Source organism: Maniola jurtina, chromosome 1, assembly GCF_905333055.1.
Source record: "Maniola jurtina chromosome 1, ilManJurt1.1, whole genome shotgun sequence".
In the NCBI taxonomy this organism is placed as follows: domain Eukaryota; kingdom Metazoa; phylum Arthropoda; class Insecta; order Lepidoptera; family Nymphalidae; genus Maniola; species Maniola jurtina.
In genome coordinates, this window is record NC_060029.1 from 10,693,952 (window position 1) to 10,717,789 (window position 23,838).

A 23,838-nucleotide genomic window follows, 5' to 3' on the forward strand; every position below is an offset into this window, starting at 1 on the left:
ATAACTTCAAAATCTTCCTTGTACCTAAAGCATCAATACACGCAGGCGCCGCAAATTCTTTAAATTTTTCCTTTCTAACGGAGCTTTAGCATTGCGCCAATAACACGTCCTATTATGCTGAGAATGTTTTCGTGGTGTCGTGAAATTAAGCTTGATGAATGTGAGGAGGTAGCTTTATGTGGGACTGGAAGAGCAGTGAAGTTTTGGGTCCCGGAAAACGGAGTTCTTATAAAAAGGAAAATATTCTAAACAATAACCGCTTTTCATACTCAATCCCCAAACAGCCGTAATCTTGACAAATGACGGTCTTTCAAGTGTAGTCGGCACTACGGGCCGCATTGACAAAGCCCCGAATAAACTGACGCCAACACATAAATAAGCATATTCGATATTTTATTGAGTAGAGGAAATGTAAAGGAAATAGTTTCCCGCATCATTACGCTACGCATCAATCAAAGGTCGGAGTCGATGAGCGTGTAGAATAAACACTCCGTACTCTACCCCGTCATAACGATTTCTTCGATTATTATTATTCCGAGTATATTCATTTATGGGGAAGGCGGAACGAAGTGTGGAAGTAGAAACACTCAAAAATATGTACAATAGGTACACTCAAATTAAGGCATTTACTTTTGATGAAAATATGAAATATGCAATATACAGAAAATATATAGAAAATATACAAAATATCCCTAAGTATCTACTAAGGGATAAATAATACAATTAGAGCATGAATAGAGTAATTACAGTGCGCAGCACTAAACAAGTGGTCCAGTCAGTCTGAACACTTGGCGTGTTATTGATATTGTATAAAAACAGAATCAGCCGGACTTCGTATTTAAACCTTAGTCTATAGTTCTATACCAGGCATTGGACTATTTGTTTTGCGCGCACTATACACTACGCGCTACTGATGATTGATGAAGTAAAGAGTTGGCATTTATGAAAAACATAGTTACGTAAGTGTAGCACTAGCTCTTTTGCGAAGTTCGGATAAACCAAACCACTTGCGTGAAAATTACGATTCAACTCGCTTCGGCTGTTTTCTTGACGCAAATTGCGTCTTGACTAACGATTTCCTTGTGCCATAAAACTAGAGTTTTGGTATCGCGTTTGGGGGACAGGGGGTCTGAATTCGCGTGGACGCAAGGCGAAGGCGCTAAGGTTGCGGTGCACGATATCTGCATTGTAGGTCGGCGTCGCGGCGCCGGCGGGTCTGGCGACGCGGCGGCGGCGCATACATCAGGCACGCGACGCTCGCTCCTCACCCCCGCCGCCCTGTATAACCATGCCCACACTCTACCAATTACTACCACCATTGGTTTGTCATATTTATCGTTTTTTCTATGACGATTTTACTGAATGCTTATTTAGCCATATTATGGCCGGTATACACTCTCCTTAGTGTTTGGTACAGTAAAGCATTGTCCACAAATGACATGTCCCTACTAATGGAGAACAGTGAAGCCAAGTCTCTTTTTAACCCCCGACCTAAAAAGAGGGCTGTTATAAGTTTGACGTGTGTATCTGTGTGTCTGGGTATCTGTGTATTTGACTGTGGCATCGTAGCTCCTAAACGAATGAACCGATTTTAATTTAGTTTTTTTTTTGTGAAAGGTGGTTTGACCGAGAGTGTTCTTAGCTATAATCGAAGAAAATCGGTTCAGCCGTTTGAAAGTTATCAGCTCTTTTCTAGTTTTCTTATAGAGGTTGTGTCGGGGGTTTATAAATTTTGAGTTATGATTCCAGTTAAACACAGCTCTATTGCCTTTTACATACGGTTGAAACCACAAAAATCATAGTAAGTAATAAGAATAGAAGTCCGAGCAAGTGCCGCGCATCCTAGACTGCGCCTCGGCTTCACTTTTTTAATTTTGATTTTCCGAAGAGTTAGTATATACTTGACCTAATGCCTAATTCCTTAGAATTTACTATTTACTTGAAATAAACGGCTATAGCTTGGCCTACATCTATATCATGCGAGTAGGTAGGTATAGTATAAACCTTATAATATTTTTAAGTAATTTTAGGTATCATCGACAAAAAGAGAATAGAAAACAACCAGCAAAAGGATCCAACTTCAAGATTACAATAGATTAGATGAATGAATGACTTCTGTGAATGTGTAGGCAGTAGGCAGGTATGTAAATGATTCCACCACAATAAATAGATCTGATAAATAATTTGCATTTCTGAGTCATGCATTAATATCCTTTGTAAAGAGGAAAACCCACCGATGCGATTGTTTCTAGACGGAACAGTTCTCAGCCAGACGAACATAACAATAATACAGTAATTTTATGAAGCAGCTCTATGTATGTACCTAAACGTATACTTAGTCTGCGTAACAGACGACCGACTTGAGATTACCTGAATTATTCGAAAATAAATTATGTACGTCTGTATCAATATCTATACAAAACGTTTCGCAACGATAGATTTCAGCTCAGATAAGTTAAGTTCGATCACTGAAATGGATCTTATAGGATTTTAACACATGTCTCAATCAGACAATGTTGATAATGCTACCTATCATTAAAATACGTTTCATGTTGTGGGACTGGACGTAAGCAAGCCAAAACCATAAAAATAACTAAATAACTATTCTTATTAATATTATACATGATCTATCAATAATAAATAATGTGCAGTGAAATACAAATAATAGTAAATATAGTATAATATTACTCCATAGTTTCCTCATACTAATTAGCATTGACACGTACGTTATTTTATGAGGAAGTAGTTACCTATATTATGGGCTAATACAAACAGTCAATAGCCGGCGATATGTTGAGTATTACATGAATATAATGGCACTGGCTGGTCTAGATTACAGCCTGAAAGTCCTGAAACACATACAACGCGCGGAGTCAACGTGCCCTAACGTAGTTCCTTGAAATTAGAATACAATGTAAAACTGTATGAAGACGATTTTTTAAATTTATTCAGTACAAATTAACCCTTGAATGCAATCTCATCTGGTGGTAAAAGAGGGGTGTTATAAGTTTGACGTGTGTATCTATCTGTGTATCTGTCTGTGGCATCGTAGCTCCTAAACTAATGAATCGATTTTAATTTAGTTTTTTTTTTGCTTGAAAAGGTGGCTTGATCGGGAGTGTTCTTAGCGGTAATCCAAGAAAATCGGTTCAGCCGTTTGAAAGTTATCAGCTCTTTTCTAGTTACTGTAACCTTCACTTGTCAGGGGTGTTATAAATTTTTGATTTACACTTGTACTAGGTAATTGGACCTTAGCCTTCTAACAACTCAGTATTTATATCCACATTCATGGTTCACTAGTTGCAGCTGGTTACTGCCGCCGCCCGTGTCGTGGAGCCGGTAACCGGTCGCGACCACTAAATGCGAATTGCACCGCCACGCTCCCATTATCCTATGCAAATCCGGATTTCCCAAATATCGTGTTCTGCCGCGGGCTACCTGATATCGCGGCTATTAATAACCCGCCGCGTTACAAATGCGAGCCTCAGAGCTGAGCTGGGTAGTCTGCCGACGAAATAAACTAGCAATATGTTCACTTACTTTACACGCTCGCGCACCACGAGATATTATTATACATTATGCAAAATTGACGTGATAAAGCGCCACGTCGAATAGCGGAGTGGATATTTTCCTGAACGACGCGGATTGAACGTGTAACATCGCTATATTTATCATTGAATATCAATTTTGCGAGGCTACGAAAGCTGACTGACTGCATTAAAAATAGCTTCTCCGTATTTGTAAAAAGCAATATTGATTCACAGAACGTATGAAATCTGCTGAATGCAAATTTCAGTATCAATTGTTGAATTCCAATGCGAGTAAAGCAGTCACATTTAAACATTATTGATGGCATTTATCTCGGAGTATTGGGTAAATATTATTCTACTATCACAACTCCTAAATAATTAATATGACACAAGAAATGCTACTTCGTGATATTATTAATAATGACGTACATACTCAGGTATAGAAGAGCTAGTAAAACAGGTTAACAAAATGAAGGGAATGGATCACCTCGAGGTCAAAGTTCCAGGTCGGGTCGACGCGAGTCGGAAACTAGCGTTAATCCCTTCGTTTAGGGCGCCTTAAGAATAAGTAATATTACGTCTATAACTCGCCATATACGGTACGATATAAGTAATGAAAATGAAGAAACGCAATTATCGTCTGGGGAGAAATGTTATTTCCCCTTATTATAAGGGCGAGCACTTACAAGCGTCGTAGTGAATTAGTAGCGGGCGGACAAGGTCCCAGAATAAAGGGACAGAATGCGGTCATGTATACAGTATATAACTTTTAGCCTTTACGACAGCAATATAAAACGTTAGAGGAGCTCGAATTCAACTTTTGAACACAACAATAAAACTTAATAAGCTCCTAATATGTTTTTACACTGAGCAAACAACCTCGGCGCGGCGGGGATTTTTAAATTTCTTAAGAGGAAAAGTATGAACCGAAGTTACTTGCTCTCACCCACACTTGGTAATTTTTTGAAGAGCGCACTGGATAATAATTAGATTAGATGCCGCCGCAGACCGAGGCCACGAACAAACTGAGGTGAAAACTTTTCTTATTACACATTAATGTCTGGACTATTACAGTGAAATGTAGCAAACTTCGAAATGCATGGAAGTGATTACTTTTTAGTTTAAAGAAACTCGCAGTTCGTTAAGTAGGTACGTGGGAACTAGGATTTATGCCAGAAATCTAATTAGCTTAATCGTATTAACGCAAATAAACGCTTTTATAAAACAAATAAAATATTAATGAACGATATCCATCGTTCATTAATAGTAGCTGAATGTGGGAAATGATAAAGTTATGTAGCACTTTTGAACTTACCCCAATTAGTAGAGTCCAGAACTCAAAGTCAAAATTAATTCATTTTATGGAACTTAATATACACGATTTGAAAAGTCCGCACAGGTAGGCAGCCGGCCAGGGAATGGCCCGTGCCAGCGGCCACCTACAGCTACAATTTAATTAGACATGGCTTCAGATTAACTTCATACGGCTTCACACAAAGTATACTGTTTCATATATTTTTTTAGTTAGCTAAAAGGCGTTAGTTACTTTCCATGTAACCTTTTACATAAATAATGAGCCGTCTGAAATTTTCTACCTGGTGTAAACTGTCATGTCGATATTTTGAGAACTACGTTGAACCTTAAATGTGGTGTTACCTGAAACAAGCGATAAGCACACATTAGAACAAGGTATATAAAATTGATATATATATAATACTTCACACTAATATTATAAAGTCGAAAGTTTGTATGTGTGTGTGTCTGTGTGTGTGTGTGTGTGTGTGTGTGTGTGTGTGTATGTTTGTTACTCCTTAACGCAATAACTACTGGACGGATTTGGCTGAAATTTGGAATGGAGATAGATAATATCCTGGATTAGCACATAGGCTACTTTTTGTCCCGGAAAATTAAAGAGTTCCCACGGGATTTCGAAATCCTAAATCCACGCAGGCGAAGTCGCGGGCTAGTAGATAATAAACTGGAGATTATTGTATTACGTTTCTTCTGTTGAGATTAAATAAGATTTCAAAGAATAATCTTACAAGAGATTTCATTTAAGTACAATTCAATTTGCTGTCAAATCTAAATTAGATTATAGACGATATCTTTTAACAATAACAACCTTTCGCGGAGTGACGAATTAAAGTTATTGTGGTTTAAAGTCTTGACTCCGATAATAATAGGTTTCGCGGCTGGCGGGCCGGGTGACTGGGCATAGGAGAGAGGAGGGGGGGCACGGATGGTTGCGATTGTTTTCGATGATAAACACCGGCCGCCTACCCTGCATCCAAGAGTCGGCGCTAATTAAACAACAACGGGGAAAATTAATTTGATTGTTTCGAAACTGCACCTCTTTTTGTTACGCGACTTCGAACGAGTTACCTTGGAAAAATATTTGACTGACGCCTCTTTGACCCCGCTTCTCCTTTATGTGAATTTCACCGCGTCACGATATATTTTTCGGGTAAAAAAAGCATAATGCCACGAGAGCGCGTGTCGGCGATGACAAGCAAGAAAAGACTGAGGAAAGTAATGTTTGACACCTCGACTGAAAGCTTCTAAGTGCAACAAGGGCGATGTCCAGTAAATAGGATAAGTGTTATTTTGTCTACTATAACTTTATAGTAATGATAGCGATACGTCGATATACAAAAACTATCATCATCATCATCATGAATCATTATCAACCCATTACTGGCCCACTACTGAGCACGAGTCTACTCTTAGAATGAGGAGACAAAAACTATAGCATACCTATATTGTTTTGTTATCATTGATATAAAATTAAGTGTTTTAAGGGTTCCATACCTCAAAAGGAAAAACGGAATCCTTATAGGATCACTTTGCTGTCTGCCTGGATGTCGTGTCTGTCAAGAAATCCCGTAAGGTACTTCCCGTTGACCAAGAATCATGAAATTTGGCAGGTAGGTAGGTCTTATAGCATAAGTAAAGCAAATATTTGTATAATATTTATAATATTTGTAGTTACATCACAGTTAAAAATTAAAATGTGTTCATGAACAAATACAATTAGTATTTTCAATTTTGAAAGTAAGATAGTTATCTTACTTTCAAAACTACTACTTAAACGACTTAGGTATATCAAGTGGGGTTTACCTGTACATTCTAAAACAGATTTTTATGCATAATAGTTTTTGATTTATCGTGCTAAATGTCGGTAAAAATACCCGCCTACGGAACCCTCGGTGCGCGAGTCTGACTCGCATTTGGCCGGATTTTTGGTTCATTGCTTACATAATATTTAGAGACAGCGTTGCTCTATTCATCGCCTGTACCCCACCTGTATGATCTCTTTATCTAAGATTTGTTCTATCAAGCTTTATATGCTTCTAATGTTCTAATTTTGATAACATTACTAAAGCTAATTATTGTTTACTGCCTTCCTGACAGTAATGGCAAATATGGAGATTAAGACAAATGGATATAGCATGACGTTGCGGGGGTGCTCAAGTAGAGTTCTTACCTACCGCAATTTGCCTTATTGGGTTGCTCTGGTTAGTGAATGGCATAGAGTAATTAAGTAGGTACGTCAGAAGTAATTTAATAGTAATAGTTTAAATCTGTGTTATTATTTTAAATTAAAATAACTAATAGTACAAGTAGATCTTGTATTAATTCTACACCAATATTAGGTAGGTATAAAGAGGTAAAATTTATAATAAGTTTGGATGTACGATGTAATCTCCGAAACTTCTCATCCTAATTCCAGCCAAAACGATTATAACGAAAAGTGACAATATCCTATTTCACTCATAGATAAGCTACATTATCTCCAAGTGCTATAGGCTAGAATTAAGATACGAATAACGGAAAAAATCGGGAGCAAAGCTATTTATAAATGCAAAAGTATGCCTGTCTGACTGCTAGCTTTTCACGGTTTATTAGCCTATTAATTTCGACGCACAGAGATAGCTTGCATCCTGGGGACGGACACACTTTTTAACGCAGAAAATTGAAAAGTTCCTACGGGATTTTTAAAAACCTACATCCATGCGGACATCATCTAGTAATTCATAATTTCGATGACCCAGCCAACAGCCCAGCCGCAAAGCTGTAGGTCTGTTAATTTGAGATTTTCCGGGACTTCCACGTAGAGGCCAAAAAGCTTTAGATATCTGTGTTTAGTCGTAGACCTAGTTAGTATCATTGTTTGAATATACGGCCTTCAGCTCTGAAATGCTTTTGTCCAGCAGTCAGACAAAAAAAGCCGATGCTTTAATAAGTAAAGCAGGGAAAGTTTTAATGAATAAACCATTGTTCTTATAACGTGGAACTAAATGTTTCCAATTAAATAAAGTATTTGCGGAAACTTCTCTAAATGAATGGCTTGTAAAATTGAATTCGGAAAATTAACCGTGAATAGGCATGGGTTCCGGGCAAAAACTTAAATGCGTGCTCGGAAGGCTGTCGGTGCGAAAATGTGGAATTACATGCGGCATCCGATCCGGGCAACTCGTTCCGGGAGCGTGAATTATTTACGCGGTGCCGAATGCGGGCGTAACCGAGATAGATTGGAGAAGGCAAACTTTTGTTTGCTCACTGCGAGTGCTGCTAATATTGTGCACACGAATTAGTGTTTTAAAATAAACACTGACATAACACAAGTTGGTCGGATGGCATCTAAAAGGATGAACCGCCTGAATGATTCAGGGTTTCTCGATAAATTACGCGCGAATTTCACCGAGATAAGTGACGCTAAACTATAGGAAATGAATTTTAGAAAATTAACCCGACAAAAACCGAAGACGATCAACTAGTAATATAGGATCTAATATAATATATATAAATATATAATATAATATATATCTAATATAATGCTATTCTGATCAAACTTACTCAAATTAAATATTAAAACATCCTGCTCAACATATAATAATATAATATATTGTAAACCCATTTGGCCTTATTTTTATATAGTTTAAAATGTAAAATTATAATAATTGTACCGCTGTTGTTTACAAATAAAGGAATAAAATAAAATACTTACATATAAATGCAAATAAAGAAAGGTCTAAAGATTCAGACCATCGCGTCGCTAAGAAGGAAACGTGCAATGATACTGTGTATGTAGAAATGAAATTGGCCTACACCGACTAACTCTACATTGGCTTGTAATAATGTCTCTTCGAAATGGGTTAAGTGAGTAAACAAAAACTAATTGAACAAAGTCGGCGACTTGGTGACGGTATGCACACATCTAATAGAAGTAAAAGGGTTTGTTTAGGGCGGGCGGGCGGGAGCAGAGGGCCATTAAAGGATGCGCGGTTCGTCTCATTGGGGTCGCACAAAAACGGCCCGCTGTCCGTTACGGTTCGGGCCGCAATTAAACAAGTGAGGCGACCGCTCGGTGGAAAAGCGCTGAACAAGTGAACAGTACAACAGCTATCTAATTACTTTGTGCCTCCGCGGTGCCGGTTGTCTCTACAATGTAACATCACTGCGTAAAGTTGCTTGCGGTTTTTGCAAACAGCACCGCTTTGTCAACTTTGTTCAATCGAATTTACGAGGGACTTTTACGAATTTGGTAATTTATTGCGCTGTAAAGATTGGATCAGGAATAGCCAAATTGGTGTTCGCGAGCTAAAACGATTTTTAATGAAAAGTCACACTATCCTATTTACTCAATTAGGAATTACATAAACAAAATAAAACATTGGAAAATTCAAGTCTCATAGTAGGTAGTAAGAGATTAATATAAACGACACGAAAATGTACTAAATATACTAAAGCTACCTTTGCCTTTGTGCACTAACTTGTGAATAAAATAAACATTGCAATTGTTAAAAAAAATCGCATTGACGAAATTGCGAGAGCTCTCGATTAGAGAATAAAATTGTGAGAACTATACTCTAGAATGTTTGAAAATTTAAACTGGAAATTCCCAGCGTTGTGGTAGGTACCTACGTCGATCGAACAGATTACTCGGCTGTTCTTTTTGGTCATAAGTTGGGAACTTGGGCGGAGCTAAATACAATCGGAATCAAATTAAGTTCATTCAGTTGCGGCAGGGTAGAGTTGATTCAGCATCGAGGACACGTGCGCCGCCGCCCTAGCCGCGCTCGCAATAAGAATAAGAAATGAACCGATAAATTCTATACAGGGCTGTCTCATAAGGCGAAAGAATTTATAACAGTTATATTGGCGTGTGGACTAAGTTGAACGTGAACACTGAACATATTTTGTAATTCTAAAATTCAAATATCAGACGTTCAGCATTTATTTTATATGTACATGCAAGTGATGTGGGTTGTGTTTCATTTTGCAAGGTCTTCTGTTTTTCTATTATGGACATAAAAATTGAAACAACCGATACAAGCATCTTGTAAAAAATTTATACACAAAAATCTAAAAACAATGCTACAACATTTAACAAAAACAATTCTTTATTGACGCATGACATTTTAATAGTAGCAGTGGCAGAGGAAAAAAGAAAATGGTGTCAATGAATAGTTGCGAGTTTTAGCGTCGATAGATTTACGAGTGACGTCAACTAAAAAAAATTTGTATGTGATCCGTGCCGGCCGCTGCGGCTTCGTGTGTCCTGCGTGACAGCGAGCAGCCGGGTTATGAGCTAAGCGATGTGCAGTTCAACGTCGAAAATCGATGACCGAATTAATTGAAATATAGCGTCGCGTCAGTGCGCGGTCGTGCGATGTCTGATCGGGGATTAAAGTTGCAGTAGTGCGGCGCGAGAGCAGGTGCGGCGTGGGGAGAGGTGGCTGCACTGCGGATCCACAAACACGGCGCCGAAGCGTTGAAAAATTGCGGCGAGCGTCTTGGATCCGCCCTCTGCATCGGCGGGGACCTGAGCTACATACAAATAAGGCGGCAGCCCGCGCTGCGTCGCTAGCCATCGTTCATTCACAGCGTGTACAGACAAACGTGCTCTCCGAACTAACGAGTCGAATCCACTACTTAATGAAATAATGCATGAACGATAAATTACTATCATAACGCATATACGTACTTACACAGAAGCAATAATATGGAAATATTACTGAATACTATTAACGATAAAACTATGTACAATAATTTACCCAACCAGTACCTCTGTATGTTGCACTGTGCATAAACAGTTTCAAAATTCATTCGTAACATAAAGTTTATATTATTACGACTGTTCAATCTACATTGTTAAGACTACGATATTGAATTTACTTTAGAAGCAATGCAACTTGTAGAACTGCTAAATATGTAAGCCTTCGGAAACGGATAGGTCGCAAGGAAAACATGTACCTACCTACCTACTTTACGAAACTTTTGCCATTTGCCATATTCTGTTTGATAAGAGTCAGTTCAGTTATTTATTTACAGAATTGAACTAAGTTTCATTAATAAAGCGAATGATAAAGAATATATAAAGTATTTATATACCAAACTAAAGGCTTACTAAAATTACAAGGTGAGCTAATCATCATCATCATCACCATCAACCAATCGCCGGCTCACTACTGAGCACGGGTCTTGTCTCAGAATGTCTAGTCATAGTGAACAGTAATAACTACTATCTAGCTGATGCCAGCGACATCCTTCGCGTAAAAGCGTTTTTAAAATGCCGTGGGAACTCTTTGATTTTTCCAGGATAAAAGTAGCCTGCTGTGTCCTTCCCCGAAAAGTAAGACGTAATGTAAGCTATCTCTGTACCCAATGTCAAAATCAGTTGAACGCATGGGCCGTGAAAGACTAGCAGACACACAGACAGACACTGATATTACTAGCTGATGCCCGCGACTTCGTCCACGGATTTGGGTTTTTAAAAATCCCGTGGATACTTTTTGGTTTTCCGGGATAAAAAGTAGCCTATGTCGCTTTATAGGTATTTAACAGCTATACCTATGCAAAAACACGTCAATCCGTTGCACCGTTGCGACGTGATTGAAGTACAACCTACAAACAAACACACTTTCGCATTTATAATATGGGTAGTGATATATAAAATATAAGGAGAGTAAGAAAGTAAGGACACTAAGGAAGTAAGGATTATTCACATTGAGAACCTTCTTCTTGTTTGAAGTCGGTTGAAAAGCTGAGGTATTTCCTTATTTCGTCTAACCGTCTAACGCTATAAAGCCAAGTTTATGACAAACAATAACATTTATTTTCATAGTAGGTTATTAATAATGTGAAGTCCATTTACAGCTGGGCGGGCGCCACAGCGTCGAATTTTTACACGACTACAAGCTTTATGAGCTAAGTTTATGTCTATGTATGTTTGTCGTTTCAATGGTTCCCTAAATACATAGTTACCAAACTACTCAGTAGATTTTGAAAATTCTAAAAAGGGATTTTTAAACACCTAAATCCACGCGTAGGAAGTCGCGGGCATCATCTAAAAATTGTAAGATTTCACAGTTTTGATTAGCGTCGCCGATCGGTGTTAGAAAAAATATAATAATGGATTACTTTCAAAAATGCGTTTCAATCATCATTAAGTTTTCTGGCATAATTTAAAGACGAGGTTTTTTACGAAGCAATTTTGCAAACAGGTTTTCATTTTTTAAATAGACGACGCGTTGTATAGGAAATTCTACATTTTGCCTGTGACATATTATACATAACCAGTGGAATATCGTTAAAGCATTCAATAAAAAAACAAACAGATGTTTAATAATTCGTAAAAACATAAGATGGCTCAAAAAAGCCTTGAAAATTTGATAAAAGAGTTGCAAAAGACAGTGCTTACTTTGTGTAATAAAGTGGATAACTTAGAAACAAAACTGAATGACCAAAGTGCGCTAATTACGAGTAATCAGCAAACAGAAGTTATAGCACAGTTAAAATATTTCACAAATAAGTCAAGTACCGTCGAGTCATCGAATGTGGACGTGCATGCAGGCAACGATAATAAAGCGCTGCAGCGACCGGTTCGTCAAGCGCGTCTAAAGGCACCAAAAAGTGAAACAGCGGCAATAAAGCGCCTCAAGGTACCGGCCGGCGCACCTCGCCGAGCAAGCATTGCATCGTCGGTTGACTCATCTGAGTGTGGGGCAACGCCAATCACTGCATCGGCGCCAAACACTCCGCCAATCACCGCAGTTGGACAGAAGCCGTCACTTGCGCGTGCGCAACCTCATGATCGGACTGACTGCATTGATGTAAACAATGAATGGACGCAGGTTACGAACCGACGACCGCGAATTCAACGGAATGTTATACGTGGTGTAGCCGAAAAAGGTAAAATTTCTTTGGAAGCTGCCGAACGTTGGAATTACTACCACTTGTATTATGTGAAGGAAGGGACATCCGACAGGGACATAGCTGAATATTTGGAAAACTTGTGCGCCAACGAAAAGTGTGTGGTCGAAACCCTAAAGTCTCGCGGCCATTATGCTTCATTTAAAATAGGCGTTAAGTCAAAATTTGACAGTCTGATTCTGGACGGGAATAATTGGCCAGAGGATATCTGTATAAAGACGTGGAGAAATGGGTTTCGGAAGCACACCGAAGCTAAGCAGGACTAAATCCTGTGATATCCTATATCAAAACGTCAGAGGGTTACGTAGCAAAATTGATACATTTAATCTTTCGATTATAAGCCAGCCATATGACATCTATGCGATCACCGAGACGTTTTTAAATAGTGGTGTATATGACGCCGAGTTGTTTCCTAAAGGATATACGGTAATTCGATGTGACCGCGCTAACGAAGCCGGTTGGGGTGGTGTTTTATTGGCAGTGCGTGATTCTTATACTGTTCGTGTAATTAATGACGTAGTAAACTATGAAAAAAGTGTAGAAGCGGTATTTGCAATTATATCATGTAAATATATTAAGTTTCTTTGTGGGGTAATCTATATCCCACCTAGTTCCAGTGACCATTTTTACTTACATATGTTGGATATTATAGAAAATCTTATATCTGAGTACTCAGAACTTAAAGTTATATTACTAGGCGATTTTAATTTAACTTCTTGTAGTCAAAATGTAAGAAATCAATTTAACTGTACTTTGGAATTTTGTAAATTAGAACAGTTGAACACTATCGGAAATAAATACGGTGGTATCTTGGATCTGGTGCTGAGTAATTTTGACGGCGAGTATGTTTCAAAAATACAGCTTGCGGAGCCGCTCGTGCGTCCGGACGCGTACCATCCTGCGCTCGAGTTCAGCCTGGCGCTGAAATCGCCAAACTGCGGTCCGTCGTCCGCGCATGCCGCGCCGCCCGCGCACCCCGCGACGTCACCACGGGAACCGCGCGATAAGCAGTATAACTGGCGTAAGGCGGACTATTTCTCGCTGTACGAAGCTATGGCATCAATTAACTGGGACACACTGTACAGTGTAAATGACGCGAATTTAGCTGTTCAAATATTCTATGATACACTGTACAACTGTTTTAATCAAAATGTCCCAGTTAAGAGATTATTAATTAGAAATTTTCAATATTCATATCCGTCATGGTATACGCCGGAAATAATAAAGTACATAAGATTTAAATATTTCAACCATAAGAAGTATAAATCTGAGGGGAAACCCTATAACTTGGAAATGTTTAAATACTATAGGCATCTAGTTAAAATATTAATAAATTCTGCTTACAAAAACTATATAAAAAATACCGAATTTAAGATCAACAGTGATCCAGCAAATTTTTGGAAATTCTTAAAAAATCAAAAAGATTTAAAATCTGTTACAAAGGAGTTTATTAACAAGGGTAAAATCATTTGTGAGCAGGAGGCAGCACAAGCGTTTGCTACTTACTTTGAGTCGGTATTTCTGGTAAACAGGCCCGTAGTAGGCGATATAATAACAGCCAGGTAACCTCCCAGTGTGCCTGGATGCTGCTGGTTCCTTTTGGATGCGTCCGAGGGGAAGAGCAGTGTTCGGGCCGGTGCGCCCCGGTAACATGGCTAATAATTTCTCTTCGGAGATATTGTTGGCTATGGCTAATGACCTGGCAGGGGGGGAGGTTTCTCCGCGTGTCCCTCTGACTAGCAGAGGGCACAGTGGACGAAGCGTAGGACGGGACACGGGCGACGTGTGCGTCCTAGGGTCGGGGGACGCACTTCATTGGTGCGTCCCGGAGGTGCGGTGGTGGGGACCGAGCAGGTCCCCGGTGGAGGGTCTGCCTCGGCAGACGTCGCTGGCTGGGTTGCGGTTGTTTGCTTCGGCCGTTCCCGTGACCCAGTCGCCAGGCGACGCGCAGTAGCGCCGCTGGGGTTTAGTGGGTATTCCGGTCGCCTCTCGGCCGGCGAGTCCCACATACCCTCCCTCTGGGGGGGATGCGTAAATGCATTCCCCAGCGTCAACAAAAAAAAAAAAAAAAAGGCGATATAATCACTGATAATATGCGCTCCAAATCCTCTGTGCTGATCGATGTCTATTTAATTGATGACAAAAGTCTAATTAAAGCGGCAAAAAAAATTAAACCTAACACATCGGCGGGACCTTTCATCGTCAAGGACTGCTTACGCTTGCTGGCAGAACCTCTAAAATACTTGTACAATCTATCATTAACAACTGCGACGTATCCTAATGTATGGAAAATTTCTAAAGTTACGCCTATCCCCAAGCAGAGCTCCAACAACAATATTGACAATTTTAGACCAATTGCCGTGCTTTCAGTCTTCGCAAAGCTTTTCGAAACCGCTATTAACAACCAAATTAGACAGCAAACTCAAATATACATGTCTAATTGCCAACACGGTTTTCGAGCCAGTCGGTCTACTTTGACAAACCATATAAATTTTGTTGACTATGCTTTGGCTGAAATGGATGCTGGTAGACAAGTCGATGTTGCATATTTCGATTTCAAAAAAGCGTTTGACCGCGTGGAAACGTCTGTACTTATGCAAAAGCTATCAAATATAGGGTTTACTCCTAAACTTTTGAACTTTTTTCAAAATTATTTTACGAACAGACAACAATATGTTCAATTGGCAAGATATAGATCAGACTACTACCCAACACATTCTGGAGTGAGTCAAGGCAGTACCTTGGGACCTACCTTGTTCTTGATTATGATTAACGACTTGCCTGACGTCGTAAAAAAGGCAAAATGTTTAATGTTTGCTGACGACCTAAAACTGTTTCTAAGCATAGAGGATGTAAAGGATGTAAACTTACTCCAGCAGGACATAAACAATGTAGTTGTATGGGCAAAGAATAATTTATTGGAATTTAATATTTCTAAATGTAAGATCATGACGCTATCACATAAAACTAACAATATCATCGTGGACTATAAGATATCTGGCGAATCACTTGAAAGGGTTACACAAATCCGAGATCTAGGCTTAACGGTTGATGTGAAACTTAGTTTTAATGACCATATAGATAAAATATGTAAGGAGGCCCATAAGCTTTTAGGATTTGTTATGCGACAGAGTAAGCGTTTCACCAATCCGCTAGTATGTGTTACCTTATTTAATGCTTATGTCCGCAGCAAATTGGAGTACAACTCTGTAGTCTGGAGCCCACTCAGTGCTAGTCATATACTTACCATTGAGAGGGTCCAGCGAAAATTCGCGCGTGGTTTATACAAAAAAATGTACGGATACTATCCATATCTGTACCCTTCCTTATTCGTCTCGGGTATGGTGGGTCTAGACTCTCTGGAGTTAAGACGAAAGAGAGCTACTCTCATCCATTACTACCTACTTATGAACAATAAGGTGGATAATCCGGACACATTGTCGCGTTGTGCGTTGGCGGTACGGGCGCCGGACAAGCCGCTCCGGTCATGCCGGAAGTGGCCTTTCTTTGCGCTCGAGTCGTCCCGCACGCGGTATGCTCAAAGTGCGCCAACCTCCCGCGCCCTTTCCGCGCTAAATCAATTGATTGCTCAGCACCAGAGCCTAGATTTGTTCAACATTAATATCAATAGTTTTATGTTATGTATAGAATAGTAGTAATAGAAATTATTTGTTAATAATTAATTATAATATAATCATTAATCATGACTTGCAATGCGGTTTGGCATTTGCTTGCTGTTAGCATTGTAAGAATCTGAAAATAAATAAATAAATAAATAAATAAATAAATAAATAAATATAATCCGAATCGGGTCTCAGTGCAACTACGTGCAAATATCAGCTCAAATTTCATCACAATTACATCGATGTTGCAATAATCGTGGCATAATTTCGCAATTCACCCGCTCGTTCACAGAACTGTTTATGCTGTCAGTCAATATAATAACAGCGGAGTCTAGTAACAAGCAATACATCGTGCTCATAACCAATTAGAAAGCTTTCCCATTTAATATTTGAGGACTCCGATAAAGTTTTACTACTTTAACCTATTATCAACATTAAAATGAGCTGCGTTCTCGTCTCGTACCTCTCTGCGCTATTCCTTAGTCTTATCTTTGACAACATTGACTCTTCTCTTTGAAATAAACTATTATTAGATGATGCCCGCGACTTCCTCCGAGTTTATTTAGAGAACTTTATGATTTTCTGAAATGCAAGCTATATATCTATACCTGGTCAAAATCGGTTAAAGAATGAGCCGTGGAAAGCTAGCAGACAGACAGACATATGTACTTTCAAATTTAAATACTTATTATGCATAGTATGGATTAATTCTTGATACATATAATGAGTACATAGTTCATTCAAGCTCCATTTTTGGGTTGTAGCTGTCTGTCTATGTCTTGAGTACCCTGGTCAGTTAATTAATAGTTTAAGATAGTAATCTGAGTACTAAATCGGCTGCTTTAACTAGTAGCTAATTAAATCCACAGAATTCTGTTTATCATACTTTGCACTGATATTAAATATATACCAGTGCAAGTAATACCTACCTACCCGTAGATTTATAAAGTATTTCTGTATTTAGTACATATAACTTTTTATGTACAGCTAACTTCTCATTGATAATACCTACAGATAAAGAATTCAATATGTCGACTGTTTTGTTGAGGCCAGATGAGGGCCTGTTTAAATCCCCTAGATAAAACGGGTCAGTTGAATGGATGGATGTTTTTGCTAAGAGCCACAGCTGCCGATATAGTAGCAGGGTTGAGTAAGAGAAAACTTATTTAAGGCACTTGTCCCACCGCCGCGCCGACGAGGAAGTGATAGCTCGTACACTCCCTCATAGCCGAGCGACAAAACTATCCCAACTACAAATTAGCTTATCATTGCTCCCGAACTCGTTTCTAGTTTTTAGCTCAACTCGTTTTTCGCTAATCGACGGCGGTCGAACAAGTGCCTAAGGCCTGATGGGTCCACACAATTCAAAATACACGTACACTTTGAATTTATGGTGATTGTAGATGTTGAAATTTTGTTGTAAATATGTCAGTCAACGTCGGATATCTATCATGGTGATTGGGATTTGGGAAAGGATGTTATGATGAACATCCGCAATGTTGTTATAATGTTAAAGGAATAGTAAGTACTTATTGATAAAAAGACAGTAGGTATTTAGAAAACATTTGCCAATTTAAAAAAATTATAAGAATTTAACTTCTTACCGAATGGATAAGCGACGATGATAACCAAGATAGAAATGCACTAACTTGGAAGAGGGGATAGTTTAACCTATCCCTCCTCGTCATAGGTTTCTATGCAGCATGGTACCGGAATGCTAAGTCGATTGGCGGTTTACCTTGGTCGATTGGTTTCCAGTTACCTACTCGGTAACTGGAAACTAACCTGGGCCTTAGGGTGCGTTCCCACAAAGCGTTCACATGTTAAAATGTTCAATCAGATTATAAGTTAGACACGTCATCTAACTACATCTCCACTCTGTTCCACTCCGCTCCTCTTAAGAGGAAACTCACCCTAATCCCAAAATTGATCCCGGACTTTCTACAGTATGCATCTCTTCATCTCATCACAGGGAGTACGTCAAACTCAAACACACTGATATTCCGGTTACCTAAATTACCTACTACCTTCTAGAGTTGCAATATGAAGCCATTGCGAACACTTTCAGTACGGTCGGTTATGTGTGTAATCGTGATGGCTTTTCAATGCTCATTTGCGTATCTAAGTGGTCCCGCGGAGGCCATTAGCCTGCCATCGAAGACGTCATTACTCGTCGCGTAGGCGATAAGAACTCAAGAGTCAAGACACTATATCCTTAACGATACCGCCCTTGGACAGCTATGGGTGCTTGACTCCTTCAATCTAGTATTTTTGAGATTGTATAGCCAAAACTTATTTATACATTGTTTATATTTTATTATTTCACACTTTATTTACTCCTAAAGGTACCCACCGTTTCCGATAGAAAAAGTAATGTATAAAATCAATTTGGAAAAGACAACAAAACATTTGCAATTTGTGTAACAAAAACTTACATTAGTGTGCTGTTCAAATACTTAAGCAGTTGATTTTTGCCAACGGAATATTTAAACTGCAAATCATGTAATATGTAATTAAGTAATTCCATTTATAAAATACTTTTTTAAATTACTTGTTTGTTGTCTTTTTATATTAGAAATGCTATTAGTTTATTACCTACCCACATAGCAATGGGAGTACAAATAAAAAAGTAGGATATAAGTGAAAAGTTCGGAAAGATTTCACTGATAAGTTGAATTTCGTATCTATGGCAGACGGCAGGCAAACGCCATTGCAGAGTTTTGTCGTAGATTTTAACGAGATTGCCACCGTTCGCCGACGCTCAGCGAGGAACTCTTGAAGTACTCTCGACAGCAACTTAACTATTTATTAAAGTCTAGCCTAAACCAACCATGATAGCCTAGTGGTTAAGACGTCCGCCTCCGGCTCCGGGAGGTCAAGGGTCAGGGGAGATCCCGGACACGCACTTCTCAATTTTCGGAGTTCTGTGCGTTTTATAAGCAATTGAATATAACTTGCTTTAACGATGAAGGAAAACATCTTGAGAAAACCTGCATGCCTGAGTTTTCCATAATGTTCTCAAAAATGTGTGAAGTCAGCCAATTTACACTAGCGTGGTGGAGAGAGAACCCGTACTCAGTAGTGACCCGCTGATGAGTTGATCTTAATCAATCACCGTGATGAATCTCATCACAATGATGATAAAAGTCTAGCTGACTCACTCACTCTGAACTCTGAACACAAAACTTTGAATTCAGACCTTTTAACCGTCGGCAGTGGAATCAACGCCTTATGAGTAAAATGTCAGCAGTACAGTACTGCCTATGCCCGACATGTTCAGAATACAATCAAAGTCAAATTGAAGCAAATATATAGTGATTTCTAAAGACCTTTTAAATGCCGAGCACGTTCAAATCTTTTACAGAGGATTTCAGAGCCCTAGAGAAATAACAAAAATTCAATCGACCTATAGGCTGTTGTATCATTTCGGGTGTGAAAATCCTTTATAGCCGTTCAAAAAGCAATCGTAAATCGCACGATACGGGGTTGAGAATTGATCAGCTCTTAATTCACGGTGGGGGTCACCTGCGATCCGCCAACACTCCGGCGTATGTTTTATTCAGTCGTAGCTAGTGATGGGTTACCTGGCTTTCAGTGAAAATCGATTCCTCCGACCTCCGATGAATTTCTGTCTGTTAAGTGAGGCTTGATGCTTTCAATTAAGCGCAAGTTAACTAAATTAGAGAAAATCTTCCTTCCCATCGTGAAAATATAAAGTCTATTTGGGAAAACATGGCATTTAAAAGACGAAGGAGTGAGTGAACAAGATAGGCGGTTCGATACACCAGATTAAATTTTGGGTAAAACCGTAGAAACTATAAAAGTTGGATAATATTGTGCTAGAGATAACAAAAAACATCTGCATAGTATGAAGTCACAAATAAAAGAGAAAAATTAAATATTTGGCAACTGAAGTTGTTCATCCCTAATCGTATAAAGGTTAGAATCAAACAATGCGCGAAGAAAATTGTGCAGCTATATGTCACAAAAGCTCGTGTAAGATTTGTATCTAATACCCACATACAAGGAATTTAGTGAACTGGGTGAATATTATGTCCACATACGTCACCACCACCAGCAGAGCGTGGTGACGATGGCGCGCGGCTCTTATGATGCAATTCACTGTGCGTATCCAAAGTTTACACAGTTATTACCTACATCACAACTTCTCAGCCTTTCTGTGGCGCGTGCGTTGTGCGTGTGTTAATATGTACCTACCTACATAGTGGTACAGACTATAGGCACAGTATCCCGCACCGCTGTCGACATTACAATACAGGCGAGTGCTGGCGCCGGCCCGCCGGCCAAGTTCTGCGATGGTAGACAACGCGACCGATTAAAATTTCATCTCTCTTTGTTCGGCAACAGAGATCGGATCGATTCGCGCCGCTAATGTTTCGCTGCCACAGCATGCGATCTAAATCCAATTCATCAAATTTCCATTCAAATCATAGACCTTTATAGGAGACTAGCTGAATCAACCCGGCATAGCGGGGGCAGTTTTATCTATTCCATAGTGAAGTATGTAAACCCTATGTAATGATGTAAATCTAAATAAACTATTCATTGAGTACAGACCAACGTGTTTCAGTTAAACAGCTCCCTTTCCCCACACCTCAAGAATGTAAATGTGCTAATACTAATCAGTAATCACAAACCTTGGTCGTCAAATTGAAATCCTTAAAAAAGTTAAGAAGTCATGTAGATAAGAAGAGAACACATACACGCACACGAATTTTGACCTTGTTTTAAACTATTTAGAGAAAATATACACTCCAATGAAAATACTACACAGCAATCTGCTGACATAGTGAACAACAATCCTAGTTTTTTTTGGTGAAATTGTAAGGCAGCGGCTGCAAAAACAACGCTACATTAAACAACGAGCCGAGTGGTCCATCAACTTACCCACCTACTGAATAGTGTTGACAGCTGCCGCTGAATTAAGACAAACTTTTTATTGCAAATCTCATTGTGTAGCATATTTTAGTGCAAAGTCAAATCATTTATTCAAATTGGGATTGCGGAAAAAATTAAAATGTACAGCCCTTTTATATGGTATAGTTATTTTGCTTGGAAAATACTAATTACCTACTATTTGTTCTAGAACACATAAAATTATGTTTTTTTTTTGTCATGTAATCATAAATTTACGGTTTTCAGATTTTTCCTTTACTTGTGCTATAAGACCTACCTACCTGCCAAACATGGTTCTAGGTCAACGGGAAATACCCTATAGATTTTCTTGACAGACGGACAGACAGATAATAAAGTGATCCTATAAGGGTTCCGTTTTTCCTTTTGAGGTACGAAACCCTAAAAATTAAGTGAAAAAGATGAATGTGGATCGGTACCGTGTTTACGGAGTTCAGTCCATGCCAATTAAAAGGACCCTGATTGGAAACGATCGTCTCGTGAATAGCGAAACGAATAAAAAGAACTTGCGAAAAGTGCAACCGTCTCACGAAACTTTTCCTAGCGCAGCTGCTACTCTCTGTTTCTTTATATTGTTTTCGATGCTTTAGCCACTAGAAGTTGAATAGGGATTGTCTTAATTGCAGCATTAGATCGAGTTTTTATTTTGGCCATGATAATATCTGCTGCTCGATTACGGTCACTGTGACAGCTGCAATATCACGATCGCAATCGCCTCTGATTGGTCGACACTCGCTCACTATTGGCTACAATGTATTGTCTCAAAAAGAGTACCATAAATACAATTAATCACAACAATTGCGATTGTCATAATGATTGATGCAAGTTTTCCGGAATCGATCTACTGAATGATAAATGATATTATAGTATACTTATTACGTTTATATTATATGGCTCGGTGATGAGTAAGACAGAAGATACAAAACGCACGAGAGTAGAAGAGGCAGCGTTCTAAAAATGTTTCGCTTTAACTGTGACTTAGGTTAAAATCTATAGAGCGCACTTTGACTTTGCTTAGACTTAAGTTTCAGTTAAAACGAGACAGCTTTATGCCAGCGGCATAACCCTGTCTCGTTTTAACAGTGTCTAAGTCTGAGCAAAGTCAAAGTGCGCTCTATAGATTTCAGACCAAATGTTGTAGTCTTCACTTTACATACCGATGTAAGATATCTACTTCTTTTATAGGTACATAATATTATATAACATCACTGTTAGCGATTCGTTTTTTGAAAGCGTGAATCACAGGAATGCACGTTTATTGCGCCAGAGAGATCACTAAAATTTAACTTAACATAATTTTTTGACGGAACAACTTACTAAATATGAGCATAATACTCTTACTTCAATAAAGATATGTTAAGGACATAACTCACTGAAATAAAAAGGGGACAAAGAAAGCCATTTGTTTAGGTATTACGCTATCGAGCATTCCCGACGACAGCCACGAAGAAAGCGGCAGTTTTGAAGTCCATGTTCGTTCAATTTTTCAAAAGACGCCTAGCAATGTCTCGCCAAAATTGTTAAGTCAGTAAAAAAAATCTTTAAAAGTGTCTTTCGATTTGCTGTTCCACTATGCAAAGCAATCATACCTGCCTGCCTGATTGAACATGTAGTCAAAAATGCACAATCATGCGGTTAATCTGGAGCATTATAATACCAGGCTTGATTTATATTCGTGTCGTTTGTTAAGCCAAGTCTAGGGACTTTTGAAATTGTGATGCGATATAGATTATAAAATTGCGAAAAAAACAGTTTTAGCTGCCTTATCCGATTTAATGTTCTAAAGTATGTGGAAACAGCATGTCTGTCTGACTGCTATTGTTCTTCTTACCCCAAACTGTACAATGATGCGGTTAATTTGGAGGAATAAATCAGGCTTGCTTTATATTCCCGTCACAACCGACAGTGGAGCCTTGGAAGCTATTACAGTTGCCGTAATGAGATTTAGAGCGTTCATATCAAGTTATTTATGAGCAGAACGAGACTCATACGCTTTGGTGTACCGGCAACGTCTGAAGAATGGCGAAAGGCCAATGCAAGGGTTATAAACAATGTAAAGTGTTGCCATAAAATATCCTCAGTATTACAATATTTTTAAAGTATTACTTGTTAGCGTGATGGTTGGAAGTCTAGTTGCTATATGGAATTCATATATGTATTTAAAACTAGTGATCGACCGCGGCTTTGCTCGGAGGCTTTATTTCCTATCCCGTGGAAGTTTTGTAAAATCCAGCCTTGACTACATTATGAAGGGAACCTTTATTCAAAATTTTAGCTTTCGAGCTGTTATTAGTGAGGGACTCAACCAATTTTGTTCAAGTGTAACGGCGCCGTTAAGCACTATTTGTGATGATAGTTATTTTGGTAAAAAATCTTATAAATAAAATAAATAATAATTCTTTATTTCAGGCAAATTGTACTTATATTATAATGACAGGGGCAAAATATAAATTAATATAAAATAAAACTTTTGATTCTAAAATTAAAATAAAATAAAGACAAAAACAAATATAATAGTGTAGTCATGGACGTAT

General features: G+C 38.7%; 1 protein-coding gene across 13 annotated transcripts in view; it reads right to left on the reverse strand.

Moving 5' to 3' along the window:
• The window catches only part of LOC123867741 (protein muscleblind), a 208,901-nt gene that overhangs the window by 24,755 nt on the left and 160,308 nt on the right, over positions 1-23,838 (reverse strand). Inside the window, exon 1 of one of the 13 annotated variants that reach the window (XM_045910053.1) lies at positions 5,913-6,032. The exons of 11 other annotated variants lie outside the window; for them this stretch is intronic. The gene's annotated coding sequence lies outside the window, so the exon portion shown is untranslated. Of the gene's footprint in view, positions 1-4,845; positions 4,964-5,912; positions 6,033-23,838 lie in introns of those variants that run through there. One more of the 13 variants, XM_045910044.1, reaches the window with a different exon arrangement.